The sequence below is a fragment of the Lygodium microphyllum genome, chromosome 3 (genome assembly GCF_053477565.2).
Source record: "Lygodium microphyllum isolate KBCC chromosome 3, Lygodium_microphyllum_v1.1.10, whole genome shotgun sequence".
In the NCBI taxonomy this organism is placed as follows: domain Eukaryota; kingdom Viridiplantae; phylum Streptophyta; class Polypodiopsida; order Schizaeales; family Lygodiaceae; genus Lygodium; species Lygodium microphyllum.
Genome location: NC_141137.1, coordinates 24902186 through 24921018, shown reverse-complemented (window position 1 = coordinate 24921018; position 18833 = coordinate 24902186). Strand labels below are relative to the sequence as shown.

At 38.5% G+C, this 18833-nt stretch overlaps 1 long non-coding RNA gene and 1 pseudogene across 2 annotated transcripts; one reads left to right on the top strand and one right to left on the bottom strand.

The window, feature by feature from the left end:
* The first annotated feature begins 348 nt into the window (after positions 1-348).
* LOC148038159 (uncharacterized) lies at positions 349-8807 on the top strand. Of its 2 annotated transcripts, XR_015690416.1 has the most exons (4): positions 349-575; positions 7278-7352; positions 8443-8545; positions 8643-8807. It is a non-coding gene; the product is annotated as an uncharacterized LOC148038159 (long non-coding RNA). The 2 variants fall into 2 exon arrangements; XR_015690417.1 differs by lacking the exon at positions 7278-7352.
* A 6788-nt stretch (positions 8808-15595) lies between these two features.
* On the bottom strand, positions 15596-16465 carry LOC148038158 (putative CCR4-associated factor 1 homolog 6 pseudogene; annotated as a pseudogene).
* Between the last annotated feature and the right edge of the window lie 2368 nt (positions 16466-18833).

The window sequence follows — 18833 nt, the reverse complement described above, 5'->3', positions numbered from 1 at the left end:
GACCGCTATATATATGTCCCTAAATGATTCTTCTCATCTACACTCCAAATCATTCACCATGAAGAGTCATGCTTTTCCTTTGTGAATGGTTGGTCCGACAAATATGCATTGGTTTTGAAGGCGATACCCCATGTTCTTGATTGAGAATCGATTTTTGTCCTGAAAATCGAAGAGCAGCCCATGTGTCCGAGTTGAGATTCCAACTGCTAATGAGAATACTGGTTTATGAAAGTAGATCCTTTAGCGGGCAGCGGAGGATATGAAACGTTTTTGCGGACCCCGTGACATAATTAATACCTTGGTAACGAAGGCCAAGCGCGTACACAGAAAAAGGGAGGCAGTCGCGAACAAAGAGGCACACGCACACACAAAGGGATCAGGCAAACGCCAGATGCCGTCGCAAACAAAGGCTAGCTGATCGCCGTGATCATCTTATATTATGTGTAAAGAACTCCGATCCCGATGGATGATATCATCATATTACTGTACAACTCCTCCTCCATAGTGATCCGCTTATCTGTCCTCCTGAAAGTGCATGGCTTAATCTGGTATCAAAGTTTCTAATTGCGTGCCAGGTACCAATTTAACTTTCTCCCAAATTATCGATTCATGAAATGTCAGTCTCTCAAGACTCTCTCTCTCTTCACAATTCAAATTCTGTTTCGTATTTTGATGCATTCAACTTAAGTAGCGCCGAACGTACAGCCAGGATATTGGTTTGTCAATGACCGTATTTTCAGAGTGCAGCAGCAGTTATCGTGCGTGTGGTTGGCTTAGAGTGGGGTCGCACCTAGACCTACCATACCTTTTCAATGTCAAATAAGTCAAGTTCGTATAGTGTGACATGCTTTTCTTCCTTACTAAATTTATAGTTACCTTTACTTCGGAATGCAAGTAGAGACTAATAATATGTGTGCAGCACTCTTATCACAATCAAATTTGACTTTGTGTGAGCCAAAACCTTTTTGGTATTTCAGCTAGGTCATTTGTAGCATCGACTAGTAAATTTTGTTCTACTTTTAGTAGTCAAATAATGGAGTAACCTATATTGGTGTTGGGTGTTAGGGTGGTGCTTTCAAGATGGTGTGAACTCAATGAAAATCTTTTATTGCAGCTAAAATGAACATTTAACCCCTAACATGTTCGCACGTGACAACACTTTTGTGCTTCTTTGGGGTTTTCTTTATATTCTTTCATTTTTCTTTTGCACTGGTATGCGTTGTGAGCTTGGTGCTGCAATTCCCTATCACTAAATATTATGAAGGCAATCACAGTTAGGACTATGCTATCGATCAATGTGACATTGAAGGAAATCTACTTTTATCCCCTTTTAAGATAACCAATGCCACAAATATCATGTCTATTGCAATTCTTTATATATATATATATATATATATATATATATATATATCTATGCCTCCCTTTTAAGATAGCCAACGCCACAAATATCATGTCATAACAAGATATCAACATTTTGGGAATGCAATGGATAATTATCTTTCCTAGAAGACCTAACTCCTAAGTTCTTAATCTATTATTCTTCTTTTGAAGTTTCTTATAAAGATTCAAAATGTTCTTAACTATGATTTCTAAAGGATGACCCAATGGAAAGTCTATTTCCCTTATATATTAAAGCATTCTTTTTATTTAGTCAAACATACTTGCTAATCATAACACAATCATATACCATAGTTCAAGGGAGTCAAGGTATAGGATGACTTCATCCTTGAAAAGCCATGTCTACATGGGAACACTAGTATCCAAGCCTAGAATCAAAAATCAATCCTTCACTTTGAGGTAAAGTGCTATAGTGCTTCCACAATGCCAAAAAGGTGAGACTAATATTACTTGTGCTGTTAACATTGTGGGTTGAGAGCCAAATAGTTATGAGTATATCAAATCTATATTTTATGGACATCTTCCTTGTGAGTTGGGGATTTCACTATATATAAAGATGCCTCTATATCACGTGTTGTCAATGCCTTTTTAAAATACCCTTATTCGTGAAAAAAGTACATCTCTTTTCTATTTCATCCATGAATAACTCCTTTATATTGCACTCGTGCCTATTTGAAGAATTTCCTTTTTTTGAAACCAGATAATAGCTTACATACTTTCAACTAAACACCACCTCACCCCAAGCATGTATCTCATCCTTTGGACAAGCTTGCTTAAAGCCATCTTCCAAAGTATTGTGTGCATTCTAATTGAAGGAATACAAATCTATACTTCAAAAATATGATGTTTCCAAGTCCTTCAAGGGATTAAAATAAATTGCTATTTCCAAGCCTCTTTAGCTTTTAGGGAGAGTCTACTACTCTTGATCATGAAATCTTTTTTTTTTAATTATAGAAACATTGAAGAAGGTATAGCTTAGCCTCCTTATAGCTCAACTACTAAAGATTGGACTTGAGACAAGAAGGAGAGATAAAGTGCTCATAAATTGCAAAAAGAGTATCTATATTGTCTCATTTTGTAATCCCACCATTTTGGAGTTACCAATCCATGAATATTTTGATGTGAAACGTGAGCCCATTCAAGAGACACAACCCCTTCAAATCACCTACATTTAGTTTCTAATTAATAATCCTAAGCAAATGATCAGTGGTAAAGCCAACAAGAAGAGGAGAAAAGAGCATCCTTTCCTCATCATAGACCTTTTTAAGAAAATCACAAGAAATTAGACCAATTATTATGTTGATTGTTTGTTGAGTTAGATACAAATTAGGTCGACTAGAAATCAAGGGTTAGGGATCATATCAACTGCTAGTTTAACATGTCTATTTTCATGCATATTGTTTGACTTCAGGAATATATTTATGCAATGTACTCCATCAAAACTATTCAAGACCATGCTTTATCTCATTGCACCCTTCTAGTTCTTCTATTTTTTATACTATACTCATAGCACAACCTATGATGCTTTTAGATCCAATCCACACTCTATGTTGGGTGTGAGTGTCTAACATTTTTGGTTTAATGTTTATATCAAGTTATACTTGGTCACTAGGATGACCAAGCCTTCACTACTGGAGATGAGCACGTATGCATTCATAGGGCCTACCATCACCTCTTGTCTCTCTAGTTTATGAATTACAATGTAAACATGAGAAAAAGTGTCTAGAGACCCTGGAAGCATCGATACATTCCACATGCACTCCCCTTTCTTCATGCCTTTAGGCACATGTATATTTTAAGGCTTGTTTTTTTTAATTTTAGAGAAGGCCCTAGGCCAAGGGTATGTATAGACATCTCATGATGAACAAATCCTCAAAGTATGCTATTACCAAGATCATTTGGTAAGAGTTTTGATGTTGAACATCTACTTATGCCTTGTAACTTCCTTTTGCAATATTTTAAAACCAATTCCTTGGACTTTTGAGGCCTCAAACCTACCACTTATTGTGTGTTAATATCATCCTTTATCTATATCTATTCATGATCTCATTAGTAGTTTATTCATGCTTACGGTTTTGCTTATCGACTTAGTGATATTTATGCCTTTATGCAAGGAAGGCTTTTCACTTATTTGGTTACATATATTGAAAAATGAGTGATACTGTAAATGCTTGAGGGGCTTTAACAATCATTTGTTAAACTTTGAGCTACAATAGATAAATGATATTTCACAATGAGATGATCTACCTTGAATTATTTCAACAGTACTAGTATAGTAGCCTAGCAAGGTGTAGCACTATGTAAACATAAATATATAGGAGTTTAGTTTATGATGATACTAAGCTTTAAAAAATAATAATATTACCTATTCAAATTAATATATAAGTTTAATATGATATTAAAAAGTATAATAAGTATCAATTCTTTTATTTTTAATCAATACAATTTTCAAGTGAAGAAGTTCCTAAGAATTCTACCAATCTATACTAATTTGATTGAATTTTTTCTATTTTTTAATGGATCATTTTGAAAAAGGTTTTAAATAAAATTTCATGAAAGTAACTAGAAAAAAAAAAATTTACTTCTAAGGAGTTCCTTTTGTAAATTTATCATTTAGTTCTTAGGTCTTATTATTGTAACTTTGTGTATAAACCTTATGGGCTTTTAGAATTAAGTTTGCTTGTTGAATAGAGTTAATAGGTAACATTGCCTTCTTCTCAATTTTTCAACCTATAGCATTAGGAAAATGTGAGTTCATCTAGTTGAATCATAAATATATTATTATGGTTCCTATTTTATGAAGGGAAACACCTACTCAATATGGTCATCGAAAACTACATTTGTTAGTCAAGGCAAAGAACTTAATAAAGGTACCCTCCCCTTCTATGTACAAAATGATAGATCGATGACCTATGGGTTATTAATCATTTGAGAGCAAAGGCAGATATATATTTGATGTCACTATTGAAAGCTTATCGTAAAATTGAAATTAATAATTAAATATTTAAGCATTTAACTTTATTAGCTTAATAATAGGCCAACTCTCCCTCAAAGGCAAATCTCAAGTTAGTGTCTGCTCTTGAGTTGACATCGATAGTAGCTTGGTAACCAAAAAATCCACTTATTAGCTAACCTAACGAATAAATACATCCTCTTGTCACTTGGTAGAGACATGTTAGGCTACTCTGTGGCCTATAACTTGGTGTTTTTTTATTTATTTTCAATTTACATTATGCTTAAGAGGCTATTTCAATTAAAGTATTTGAAAGGTATTCATTACATCCACAATCAAGGTAGCTTTCAAGATCATTAAGCTATCGTTTTATTAGGTGAAGAGCAGTTTGGCTTAACTAGCAAGTATTCCCACATAAATTTTTAGTTTTTCAAAAAAGGATTTCAGAGTTAAGACCTTACAAGGGTGGTCAATCCCAAAATAGCCAAGAAGCTTTGCGTTAATGAGCCTCAATTTCTCATTCTTTAAATAGAAAAAAACATATGATAATTTTTTTAAATGGTTAGAATGCATGGCATTTGTGAAAGCATAAATGCAAGATCTCTCTGTGGAAAAAAAGATGTAATATGACATGCAATTTTTTTGTTGTATTATGAAGAATACAAGAAAGATTAATGTAATGTGTTGCTATGAGGTCTAAGTCAAAGGCATTAGAAGGAGAAAAGATGTCGTAATGCATTGTCAAATGACAAATTAAACATGCTCTCAAAATCATCATCAAGAGGTCTTAATTTTTAGTTTTCATTCTCTTTATTAGAAGAGATCAAAATCATAGCTTGTTACAGGAAAGAACATACATATGATTTTTTGGGTGGAGGTCTCCCATTCTCAACATACTTTTTGAGAGGGCATTTTTCAAGGATAAATGATGTGTTGGGAATTTTTCCCACGATTGCTTCCATGGATACTCTTTGGTGCATCAAGGTAGTCTCAGCCTCACATCATTTTTCTATATAGGAGTCTATTAAATAATGGCCATGATCATGGCTTCTCATGTAAGGGGGATGGTGAATGCATGCTCTTAGGGTGTATGTAAAGCTAGATGAGAGGCTAAAGATGATATGTCAACATGTAGTAGTCCTCAACATAAAGAAGGTAGTCTATCATCTTGTATACTTAGAAGAGGTTGATATTAGCAAACGACTATTGATATAATCAACAACCTTCTTATGCATGGGAACTACAAGGGCGTTTAATTGTAGAATACACATGCAATGCCAATCGACAGAGCAATAACTTAGATTTGAGGTAGCCTTTGAAAGTATACAATGACAAAAGGGACAGTGTGCAAAGATGTTTTGGCATTCTTTCATACCCTTTGACTCAAGAGCCACTTTCGGTCCCCTAGTATATTTCTTTATACGGACTTGAGGTGTAATATGATATGTGGATTCTCTACCCCACCAAATGTTGGCTATTTCTCATGGTTTGTGACTTTTTACTCATCAAGCCAATGCTCCTTGGAATTCTCTCATTGGGTTGTATCTAGGGTTTTTTCCTTGCACCACTAACACGATGATGGCTCAAGCCAATAAGAAAAGCCAAGCCATGGATTTAAAGGAAGGTGACTTTGTGTAGTTATGAATAGAAAAATGTAGACTAGAATGTGTTAAATTTTTTTGAAATATTAAGCTGGCTCCCATATTTTATGGGACTTTAAAAATCATTAGGAAGGCCAATGATAATGTATTAAAACATGAACTATCTTCACATTGGAACATTTAGAAAGCCTTTCATAAGTCTTTTGGGACCTTTCCGAGGAACTTTCCTATTAATCCTATTTATGATCAACATCCTTAGAAGACATCAAAATTTTGAAACCGGAAGTTATTGTTGATATTGATCACATATCTCTTGTAAACATTTAGTTTAATTCAAAAACTATCGATAATTCCAATATATGATAGCCCTCACTTTGTGCTCCTATCTCCCTTTGTTCTCTAAACATTTGGCCACATACAAGTAAGGATAATTATTGTTCCTACCTTGAGGGCATGTTGATAGGAGGTGTTTTAAAGTGGTAACACTACAAGATACAAGCCTCACACCGACGTTCAAAGTGATGCAAATGTTCATAAAAAATTTGCCCCCGTCATCGTTAAACATGTCAGTATCAATATCTCCACAAAATCGTCGCTATTTATGTCACTATTTTTGTCAGTTTTACAACACAAATAGCGACCGTTTGCGACGCATATTTTGCGATGCCAATAATGACACGTGCAATAAATTTGCAACGCTAATAGCAACGGTTACAAAGAAAAAAAATTATGACAGTGTAGTAAGTTGCCCTGGCACATATAACACCATGTGTTGTGTAATATTCTACAAATGAATTACATGTTAGGTACACAATGGTCGTCAAGATGAGCACAAAATGTACTTGAACCCACAAGATTGATACATAAAATAAGTACAAGATGGTTGATGAAAACTCATGGAATTATGGCAAGATACAAAGGATGATAAGTACATAGTACATGGAAGAGTATGTAGGTGGAGGGGTCGATGTTGCAAGGGGTGGAGGTCGAAGAGGGCTTGGAGCATGTAGAGAAGGCAGATTCGGGTAACGATGACAGAAAGACAAGAGGCCAAAAATTCTTTGAGAACAAAGTGAATTCCTCCTTTTGTGGTAACCTATCTATAGAGCTTCCAGTGTATGCAGAGTTTTGCCAGGAGATTGACATGGGACCATAGGCTACATCATACTTGTTGTATATGCCTACTCAATTGATTGATGAATTGCTTTTAAGGGTACTCTAGAATATGCATTTTAAGTAATATCATTTTTTTTAGAGTTATATTACCGTACTTTACTTGAATCTTTATATTGATTATTCAAAAACATCATTTTCTATCTGTGCAGGTTACCTTTGACGATATTTGGAGAGTAGGATGAGTCGAGCGATGAGCGACAAGGAGTTCTAGGAGATAGTCACATGTATGTCTTTAGATCAAATGGACCAATTTAGAGATATGGTAGACCAAGAGCTATCTCGGACACCATCGGGCCATTTTGTTAGATCTATTTCGACATGCTCCGATGCTTCAATTTCTAGTAGATGAGATCAATGCTCCAGATTGGGCCCGAATGGAGGGAGTGGTTTTGGGGGGTACTGCAGAGATATGGATGTTGTGAGCCTGTGGTCGGCCCAAGATAAGGGTGCTATTCCTCGCTCTTGTACATCTTTCAAAGAGAGTGGCTCAATTGGGTGTTGTGTGGAGGCACCGATTCAATGTCTCTGTCTCGTTGTTTTAGTGGAGGCATGTCACTTGTAGGATTTGTCACACCTATAGGGACATCTACTCTAGTGACTCTAACTTTTGCTCAGCTATCTACAAGTGGCACCCCTATGCGTGCTACTCTCAGAGATACTACCCTTGTGGGTATACCAGATGTATAGGGGTCTCTTGGTTATACCCAGGAGGGTAGTCATAAGTGGGAGAGGATACATCTTAGACATACCCGAGAGGGGTACAGATACGTCGTAGATGATAGGACATGAGCTGTAATCATGAATGATGAGGGGAGAAGGGTGATGTCTTGCATGAGAGAGTTATTCCAACAAGTTTTTCGACACAACTTCTTGGACCATTGAAAGAATATACCCAAGGGGAGTAAGGATTATATAGTGGCATCCTTGCACGAGGAGTTTTCGGTACCTATCGTAGAGCAGAAAGGTTTTCCACTAGATGGATGATGGAGTGTATGCATGGATACATATCATATAGACGATTGGACACATGCAAGGCACTCAAGAGTGGTGCCTCAAAGCTTGAGTGGCTAGATACATATGATTGGCGGAGACTCAGGGAGCATGCTATAGATTCTCCCAGATGTTGGCGATAGCGGCAAGAGGTAGCGAGGGCACAATTGGAGGCAGGGGTCGTGTATCATCTGGGAAGATGCGGCCACATGACTTATCTGGAGGACTTTATAAGTTTTTCTTTTATTCTTCTCACTTTCTTATTTGCAATATCACTTGTACTGACAATTATGTTCTAATAGTTGTATTCTGTTTTCTTTGCAGCACTCCATTACAAATTGGGATCCCACCGCACCTAGAGACTCGATATCTAGAGAGACACGGTCTCACTGCACTGATCGATAGACTGTATACACATGGCAGCCCAGTAAATCAATCATCTTTCTTGTTCGTAGTTACTATTTTTTTTAAAAATGCAATATGTATGGTGGATTGATGTGTGTTTTTTCATTGTTGGAATATAGATTACAGCAAGCAAGTTGTCAAGAAAATTATCATGAATTGCAAGAAACTGTCCTGAATAGTATCTATGTTGGGAACATTGCTTTCATCATACACTCTCACACTCTGAGGAGCTGAAGGAACAACATACCACCATCCAGGTTGTGGAGGATAAAATTACATGTTCAAAACATATAAGAATGATTTAACATTTGTGACTGTTTTGTGACTGTTTTGTGATGTGAAAATTTTCAAAGAATCCGGCTACTTCCAATACCACTTTGAACCACTATACATTGAATATGATCATGGAGAAGCTATAGTAATCCACTGAGATAACACTTTGCAAGTTCCCAAAATATTCCATCTCATCTTCTATAACAATATTTGGATCCGTGGCTTGGTGTCCACTTTCTTGCTCGATCTTTGCCATGACACCACAATCTGTTGAGGAGCACATTTTATCGATGCACTCAATGCGAAAATGACGCCCGCGCGACCACGCCGCATTGTATATTTTGTATTATACATTAAAATGGTTAGATTAGTTGTCATATATAAAATCTAGATATGATAGCTTATAAAACATGCGGCCACCCTCGAACTATATTCCCTTAAGAATTTCCACTCGTCAGTAGAGACCTCCACCCCTTCACGAGAAGCTACAATCAGAGCTCCATGTAACCATTGCTTAGACATAAACCGTGGCATCTCCTCGATGCCCTTAGAATATCGAATTGGTCGATGGCGCGTACTATATCGAAATTCTGATCGTGCTTCTTCCTGATCTTTCCTAGCCTGCTCGTACCCTAGCGAGCCATATCTCCATGGATGTATAATACAACATACAAAAACGATTCACTTTCTCCTCCATTGCATCATATATCCTTTTTTCTACCCCATTTCCAACCACCACATCTCCGGTCAATCTATCATGGTCCTTTAGTGACCATAGCATAATAATGTCTGAATCCACTATTGATAGCCACTGCGAAATATGCACTAACACCTCTGACACCAGTCAACCTTCATCCATGCTACCTTTTAGCCGAGCTCATTTTCACACAAAGCCTTTCAAGGTTTTCATGAAGCGCTCCAAGAAGAACATCCATCACAAATAGATGGGTCCCGTAATCTCCACTTTATCTACAAGATACACCAGGAGGTGGGTTTATATCGTGAGCATGATAGTGGGAAGGTATTTCCCAAAGAGACAACAAATCGTCTCCACCACTCCTTGCCTTGCAGATTCAATAGAGGATGTCTTGATCTCCTTCTGTGAGATCCATTGCACTAAATTCGATAACCTATAAATTGCCCCGCATATTTCTAGAGTGAGGCATCCCACGATCACGATCGATAGTACAAACTTTCACAAATGAAGAAGCATTAAGAACACTGACTAGACACTAAATAGCAAAATGCATGGACCACTTACAATCAAGGCCAATACAAACCTGACATATCTTATGCCAATCATGGGATTTTAGCCATGATGGTTGGTTGTCTTTAGAAAAAGTAGATCTAAGGGAACCATCATATCCATCAGGGTACGGATAGACCTAAAAATTGGCTTCACAATGCGCTCTTTTTTAGTGGACAGACCCCAAGGAGTGTGAGGCAGTTGTACGTGACCATTACTACTCGACTATCGCCAAAGCACCTCCATATTGTCTACCTCCAAATCCATTCGTACCCCTCCATTATCTCTCTTTCTTCCTATGATGTGGTCCCATAATAAGCTGCCCACATTCTCGAAAATATGCAAGGGATCCAATAAGTGGTTGATCTGTAATAAGTGGGTCCAATACAACAACTCATAGAAAATCAAGAACCATCGTATTCCGTTTGGATGTGACTCCATGTGGACCATTTTTAACTCATACCAAACTTGGACATTCATTCATGCTAGAGGTTGTCCAAGAAAACCTTCCCTTAGTTCATGACCCTCAGGCAAGAAAGCAATGTGTCCTTGATATACCATCTTCTTCATGGTTCATGACCTTTGGGAGTCTAACTGTGGCCCACACAATGGATATGCATGATAACCTGAGATAACTACATATGTCCCAACACCCCTATTTAGTCATTACAAACTTGAACGAGCTATGTTAGATGCTACCAATGAGAACGAAAGCCTACCTACCTGAGCACTCCCCGAATCCTGGAAAGTCATACATGGTCCACATGAGAATGGCTCGTATATTAGTAGACATCGCGCTTGCTCATATCTTCCACGGTGACCCCCTCCTCCCACAAAATCTTAAGTTCATCAACTAATGGATAGAGATAGATGTCCATATTCTTGACTTTGTAGCGCCCAAGAACAAGCAAGCTAAGGATCAGGTATCCTTTCTTGGTAGAAAGTCATGGCGGGATGTTATAGTTAACAAGGACTACATGCCAAACATGCCACACACTATAAGAAGTTGAGCGGAGACCAAATGGATTCATGCCATCCATAGCAAGACCGAGTCGTTGAAGATTCCTTGGCTCTCATGCAAAGCTTCAAAAGGTAGAGTTAATGTGGCTCCATGCATGTGAATCGGCTGATATTTGTTGGACTCCATCTGTGGATCTATTCTATGCATGCCGCATTGTTAATATCGCCATGCACGACGTAAGAAACATGTGACTTTGGATACATCTCCATTAGTCTCCTCTCGAGACAGCACATAATCATTGACACATGCATAGATGCTGTTGTAGTCCATGCCAAACTTTCATAAAACATGTCACGTATCATCATGAGACTCAGCCATGGTATTTTCAAGTGGTAATATATCATACTTTAGCAACCTGAAAAAAATCATAAAATACCTTGAAAAAACACATGTTTTTTATAATGGAGTTAAAAAGATCAATGGAGCGTATGTAGTACATGAACAACTCGGTCACACTTGCATCGCTCCACCCGTATTTTGCATGCACACTTAGGAGCACAAGCAGTGTCTTTAGGTGAGATACTCGGCACCCATCATATAATGGTATGGATACTTCCTCTCTTAGCGGATCAGATGACTCGACATCCATGGGCATCAATGCATCGATCATTGCCTCCATCTCACACTCCAAGATTAGAGAAAGATTCAAAAGACTAAATGTCTCCTCTGTTATTGAAGATGTATACTGAGTTGAGCCTTCCAAGTGGTGGATTTCCTCAGGCACTCCATCCATCGCATCCCCATGAACTCTTCTACATGGTCGCAATAGGTACATTCCTCCTTGGGATGAGGCATCACCTCCCTGTATAAGTTTTACAGGCATGTCTAATGTTTTTATATATGATATTTAATCAGTTTGCAAATGTAAGGCATGAATGATACACTCTTTTCTTATTGTTCACTTTAAGTCTGAGATCACCTGATCAATGATCTTCAATTGGGACTCGTCGAAGCATCATACATGTTCTATAGATAAGCGATGCTTTTGTCTAATTTCCAGCTTGCATTGAGAGCAAGGACACGAGACACACTGATTAGGATACACCTCGTGATCTTGGATATCACGACCATCAATATTTTCCATTTTGTCCACGTTACAATAAACAATAGGTTTTTGTTCTCTTTCTCTTTTCAAAAAAAAAAACCTCCATTTATCCTTATTTTCTTCTCTTTCTCTTTTTTAAATTTTCTTTTACCTCCATTCATCCTTATTTGCTTCTCTTTCCCCCTCTATTTCTATAAATGTTTCTTTATCCCCCCATCTTCCCTCCCCACTCTCATTTCTTCTCTATTTTCCTTTCCCTCCCTTCTTTTCTCTATGTCTTTCTCTCGTTTCCTCTTCATTCACACTTGATGCATCTCGCTAACATCAAAATCAAAGATAGAAAATAAAATACCCATAAAATAAGACATTGAAAGACTCTCTCCCCACCCCTCTTCGTCCCTCTCTTTCCCCTCTACCAATCTCTTTCTATCATTTTGTTCTCTCTAATTTTCTCATTGTTTCCATTTTTCTCTCTTTCTCTTACTCTCTATTTGTTGTTTTCTCTATCTCTCTTTTTGTCTCTCTTTCTCCCCTTCTCTTTCTAGCTCTCTTTTTTTTCCACTCTCATTCTCTTTACTTTACCCTTTTATCCACCTCTCCCTTCACTCTCTGTTTCATGTTCTCTCCCCCCTCTCTTTCTCTTTCTTTGTTGCCTCTCTCTTTATTTTTCTCTACCCCCTCATTTTTTTCTCACTCATTCTCCTCTCTCCCTCCCTCCCTCTCTCTCTCTCTCTCTCTCTCTCTCTCTCTCTCTCTCTCTCTCTTTGTTATCTTTCATCTTTTCTCTCTCCTTCTCTCTTCCTTTTCCTTCCTTCTTCTCCCTCAATGCATCTCATTCTCAAGAAAAACAAACAAAACAAAGAAAAAAATCATAAGAACAAACCAAGAGAATGCAATGTACCTACCGCAAAGGCTCGAGGATGGATTCCTTGTCTCCTCTTCGTGACGTCCCCTCTTTCTCCCTCATGCACTTCTCCCTCTTCTTCGCGCACGGTGCCAGCGGTGGCGACAATGAGAAGCTTTCCTTCTCTCTCTTTCTCTCTTCCTCTCTTCCTCTCCCTCTCCCTCCCAAAGCCACAATCTCTTTCGCTCGCTCTCGAACTATTTGCGGCAAAATGCCACGCTTGGGTTTTCGACACTTTTTTTTTCTCACAGTGAAATAACGACGCCGCTATTTTGCATCGAAAACCATTGTCACTATATCCCCATTCCCTTGTAGTTTAAGAGCATGTTTAGTTCATTTAATTAATCGAGCTTACTTCATTCAACTATGTTTTTCAATCTTTGTGTATCTAATAAATCATTCAACTCTAAAGCAAAATAATCTTGAGAAATAGTAATTGTTAATTATAGGCAACATCATAAAAATAAATACATATGTTGATGTGTCTATAATAAACACATCTAATGGCATCAATAAGTAATCGTGAATTCAAGTGGACTACAATAAGCAAAATGATAGTCCAGAATCATAAATATATCCTAATTTGTCTCTACACATCAACTGAGTCTAACAAGAGATAACTTTTTTATGAAAATAATCTTAAATTAAATATATTTCATAATACTAAGCATATAATTTATTAAACATCAATTGTCACCAACAACAAATAGTAAAGAAATATTCTAAGAGCACTCAACTAGTAAAGAGAGTGTTGGGGAAATAACTCTTTATACATGAATGCTAATGCTAGCCAATGTGTATATAATGGAAACAACTGCTAGTAAAAATCACCCACATACACATGAGTGATTCTTACTCTCACATATGAGAGATGTCTTCGCCAACTTCCCACTAAAGGGAAAGCCATCGAAGACCATAGTTCACTTCAAAATATGGCAATTATAATCTGTAAGATGTATTGTCATTCTTATTAATTTTGTGTATTGAAGTGCTAAGGTATGGTGAGAGGACACTAGAAAGGCCTTAATAGTATAAGAGGAACATCAAAGGAGGGAGAAATTCCATAACACATTATCATAGCTAGCCAAGTGAGGTGTTTGATTGCCAATCACTATGTCAAAATGATATTCTCAAAGGCTATACATATGGATCCATCATCCGTGTGTTTCTTGATGCACATTCTTTGCATTGCTTCTCGTGTTAGACCTTAGAATGTGCTTAGAATAAACCTTTCATATTGCTTATTTTGTCTCCCACTTTGCCTTTTGTCATGTTTGTTCTTTAATGTCTCTTTTTCAATCCTACAAAAAGAAATATCTCTTGAAAAGAGTAGTGGGCAAGTGCATTAGTGCACTATCCTTGTTTGCCTTAAGACTCGTCTACTTGTACTTCATATTTTGACTTTTGTAAGCATACATGTCGAGACACCTAGGCATAACTTTTGCAAACATTTGGTGTATAAGTAAATGCCTTGTCCACCGTATAGAGAAATAAGTGTAGTTGGTGCTATCACTTACAACTCTCAAATTTTGTTACTACAAATTCAATACAAAATGGGTGAAGAGGACCTTAGAAAGATATGTTTTCTTAGTAGGCAAAGCACTTCTTTGTTATGAAGGCAATCTTCTATTAAACCTAATCATGATGAAACTTTTAGTTTATTTAAGATTATTTTATGTATCATTAGATGATAAATAAGAAAAAATATCACTTTCGTAGAAGAATGTTTTCTCTTTGGAATTAATAATGCATTTATGGCATGTTCATTTGAGAATATTGACTCTCTAGCTGGTTCATTTCAAGACAAAATATAGATTGTTTGTAAGCATAAATATTGAATGGCAAATTATTTTCTCTAAATATTTGTGAATTGATTTGTAATGTTGTTAATTATCAAAATGCCATGGTTGTGATTACAATAGAATTTTGAATGATCAATAACAATCCTTCAATACAAAGTAGCACACTTGATGGCTTGACTCTCTTGATGTGATGCATAAATAAATGTCTATATGCTATTTCCTAATAGAGATGCTTAGATTTTTTATGTTGATTATTGTGATGCAAGTGATACAACCTAACTCAGATTGTACTGACACACCACCACATGAAGTGTTTCATCAAGAAGTGGAAAAAGGTTAGCATGCCATGTGTCTTATTAAAGAATTACACCCACAAATATTCTCATCCATCTTGTTTCTAAAGAATATAATTATGTGCATTTGTAACGTTATGTACCTATGACACTCATTCGAGCATTCAACAAGTGCAAGGAAATACTATGTCATGCGCATGAGAAGAATACAAACCCTAACCTTCAAATAATGGTTTCTAATTCCAACCGACCCCCTGGACTCATGGGTTAATGCCTATCAAATCCCGCAGTTTAATGAGTTATGGCGTCTGAAGTTTCATTAATTTTTTTCATGACTGGCATAGATATGGTCGTTAAGAAAATACCAGATTGAAACGATCTCATAAGTCACCACCAAGAGCATCTATATGCACAACAGCAATTAAATCTCATCATCCAAAAGGGTTCGCTGACTAATAGAAGGATTTAGCATAAGTAACCCCTTGGACTTACAACGAAAATCCATATAATACGCCCTGGCATCTTTGGAGAGCATTCATGTCGATGATTGTCCCATCAGTTGGTGCGTTGTCATGAGAAGCAACGGGTGATTTTGATCTTAACCGGACCTCTTTGAGCTTGAAGAAGGCATCTGCCGTGAGCAAGCTATCAGAGCCTGCTTGATGCGTCGTCCCTTGCCTCGTCAGCCCCAGGTTAATGGCCACCTTGCTCAGTCCTGAGAATGGGTCCCGGCAGAGTAGTAGTACCATGTATTTGACATCGTAGATGACACCGAAGTACATGGGAAGTAGGCCTAGGAACTCGGAGAGACGGGGTGGCATGGGCTTGCATGTGAGGGCCTTGAGGAAGTAGGCAAAGTCGTAGCCCCCGTGAAACGAGATGTATGTGACGTCTGGGTTAAGGACTATACCGGACGACATGGCAAGCTCGGCGAACTCGAACGCATCGATGCCGAGGCGGCTGTGCTTGCCGAGGTCTATCCCAGCCTGCTGGAGGATGCCGAGTGCCTTTGGGCAGCAGCAGTCCGCACTCTCGTCGAACTCCCTGAAATTGAACTGCCATGCGTAGCAAGTGGTACCGTCGTCACCACGCGGCAGCCGCCCGTCGGCATCCGTAAAGGTCAAGCCAAGTTGGATGAGCTTGAGAAGGTCCACGTTCTTCCGGATGCTCTCGTACACGTGGTGCGGGTTGCTTCTAGACAGGGGCTGGTAGTGGAACCCGGAAAACTCAGTGTCGATGCTGACGAACGTGTGAGTATCGATAATGTCCCGGATGAGCTGGAACTCTTGGTGGAGGTTGGACTGCCAAACCTCCCGGATTTGCACCACCCTGCAGGCGCCTCTCAAGGACGACGTCATTGTAGTACACAGTCCTGCGCCTGATCTGCCAGCATCACCAGCTAAAATTGAATGCAACAATATCAACGAGCACGACAAAATGTTCTGAAAAGGTCTTTGAAATAATTTAGAGATGACGTCCAAAATTAGGGCCGACGAGTCAGCAGACGAGGGCTATGGGTGACAACGCCGTTAATAAAGAAGCAGCACAGTGATCAAGGGGGACTTATTTAAAAAAGATTGAGAATCTTAAATATTGTAAGGTTCATGAGAATGCAGTGTGCGTTTATACTATAGTGATGGCCCAGAGATGTGGTCACCTTTACTGAGAACTTGCATTTCCGCTGGGTATGCGTCGATCAGACGTCGCTGGCGAGGAGCAAATGTACGCCGAAACTACCGATGACGACGATGTTCGTGGGTGTATAGACGCAGCTACTACTTTGCAGAGGACGAACAGGAATCAGGATGAGATCTTTAATTTATGGGCGAAGGTCCCTAGATTAGGAGCTGTCGGACTTAAATATTTGTTCGATTTCCTTAAACTTTGGTTTTATCCGCCTTATTATACCTCATGCTCATTTCCTCATTCCTTGGTCACAATGTTCTTCTTGGAACCAGTAAACCAAAACCAAAATTCTAACTTACATAGTAAGTACGGCTCCCCTCCCCCCCTCATGACTATGTGCCATGGGGTAGGGGGAGTTGGGATCGACGGTTGAGGGGGGCCATGGACCTCAGCTAGGATCTAGACCGGTTCTTTTGGCACGAAAATAAACCCCGCCACAAAAGTAAACCCAGTCCGACATGTAAACCCAACCCGCCGGAAAAGGGGGCTGTCGAAAAAGGTGGTGGGTCACGCAGCACATGGATGGGGCCCGCGATTTTTGCCGAGGCACGTTGCATGAGGTAGGGTAATCACGACACCGAAGGGGATATGACAAATTAATGGATACAGTGGGGCTCGGGTTATTATATGGTTGCTGAGGGGTGATTGATGGAAGTCACACAAGACATTTGCGCATTTGAGCTCAATAGAAAAGCATGGGGAGTCCATTCTTCATATGATTTCCAAAGTAGAGGGGGATGGTCCTGAGGCCTTGAGGCTCCCCCCGCCACCCCCAAAAGGAACCCTCTTCCTCGAAGCAACCTTCCCGAGTATTGTGCTTCAAGTCCTTAGGAGAGATTAAGGGGATTGTTGTTTCCAATTCTCTTTAGCTTTTCGGGAGAATCTATTGCTATCAACCATGAAATCTTCATGTCTCCTTATAGCCACATTGAAGCAACTAGGGACCAATCTTCTTGTAGCTCACCATGATCTCCCTCCTATGCATGTCCTTGAACATGCGACCAATCTATGGTATATTGTAGTGTTTAATGGAGGTAGTAGTGACACTAAAAAACTATCCCCTCCCCTTAAATATCCTCCTATATATCCTCTATAGTATATTGTACTTTTCAAAGGAGGTGGTAGTGACATGAAAAAGCTATCCCCACCTCTTAAGTCCCCTCTTTATCATAATCTATTTCACTTCACTTTCCCTGGTCCTACGATGTCCATTACTTATTCCCTCTCTCATGGGACTCTCATGCATATGGGAAGTACCACGCAAATGGAAATGACTAGTAAGATGATTGAAATGATGTAATGGGATTAATAGATACTTATAGAGTGGATAGTAGAGTGCTCTAGTGTGAGCATGGTATACGAGCTTGTCGCTAGAGTTTGTTTGCCTCTCTCCAACTAAGTTGCACTGACAATAACTCCTAGCCTAAGATAATATAGTACAGGAAAAAGAGGTGGCACATTTAGCTAGTTAATCCTAGCTTATAGATCAATCATGACACCACATTGAGAGTACACAATAGCTTCAGTAGATTGAAATTTAGCCTCATAGTATGAAACCCTCCTCGTTAAGATAATAATCTCATCACATACATGGTCTTGGATAGTAGCTCTTTGGACCTCCATGAGAGCAATAAAGTAAATCACCCACTAATGAATATCTATCATGGCAAAGTTTAGACACAAACTATGTAGCCATGTAACTTTGTTTGCTTTTTATCATTCATTGGCTAATGTAGAACTATCCTATCAACTCAATGACTAGCTAAATGAAAGTGTTGTGCATTTTTGCTCGAGGGCCAACATCTTCCATGTTGTCATCTTCTAAACCATGAGCCTCTTTAAGTCTTACTAATAGTAGAGTTCACTAGTAGCTTTCTTGATAGTTTTTTGCAAAATTCAAGGCAATGAGTAATTGGTATGTCCATGTCAACAAAACATCCATATTTTCGTGATGACTGATAGTAATTTTCATGGTTATGACGAGGCTTATGATCCTTTGGGCTCTTCATATGGTATATTATAACCATCACTCCTACTAAT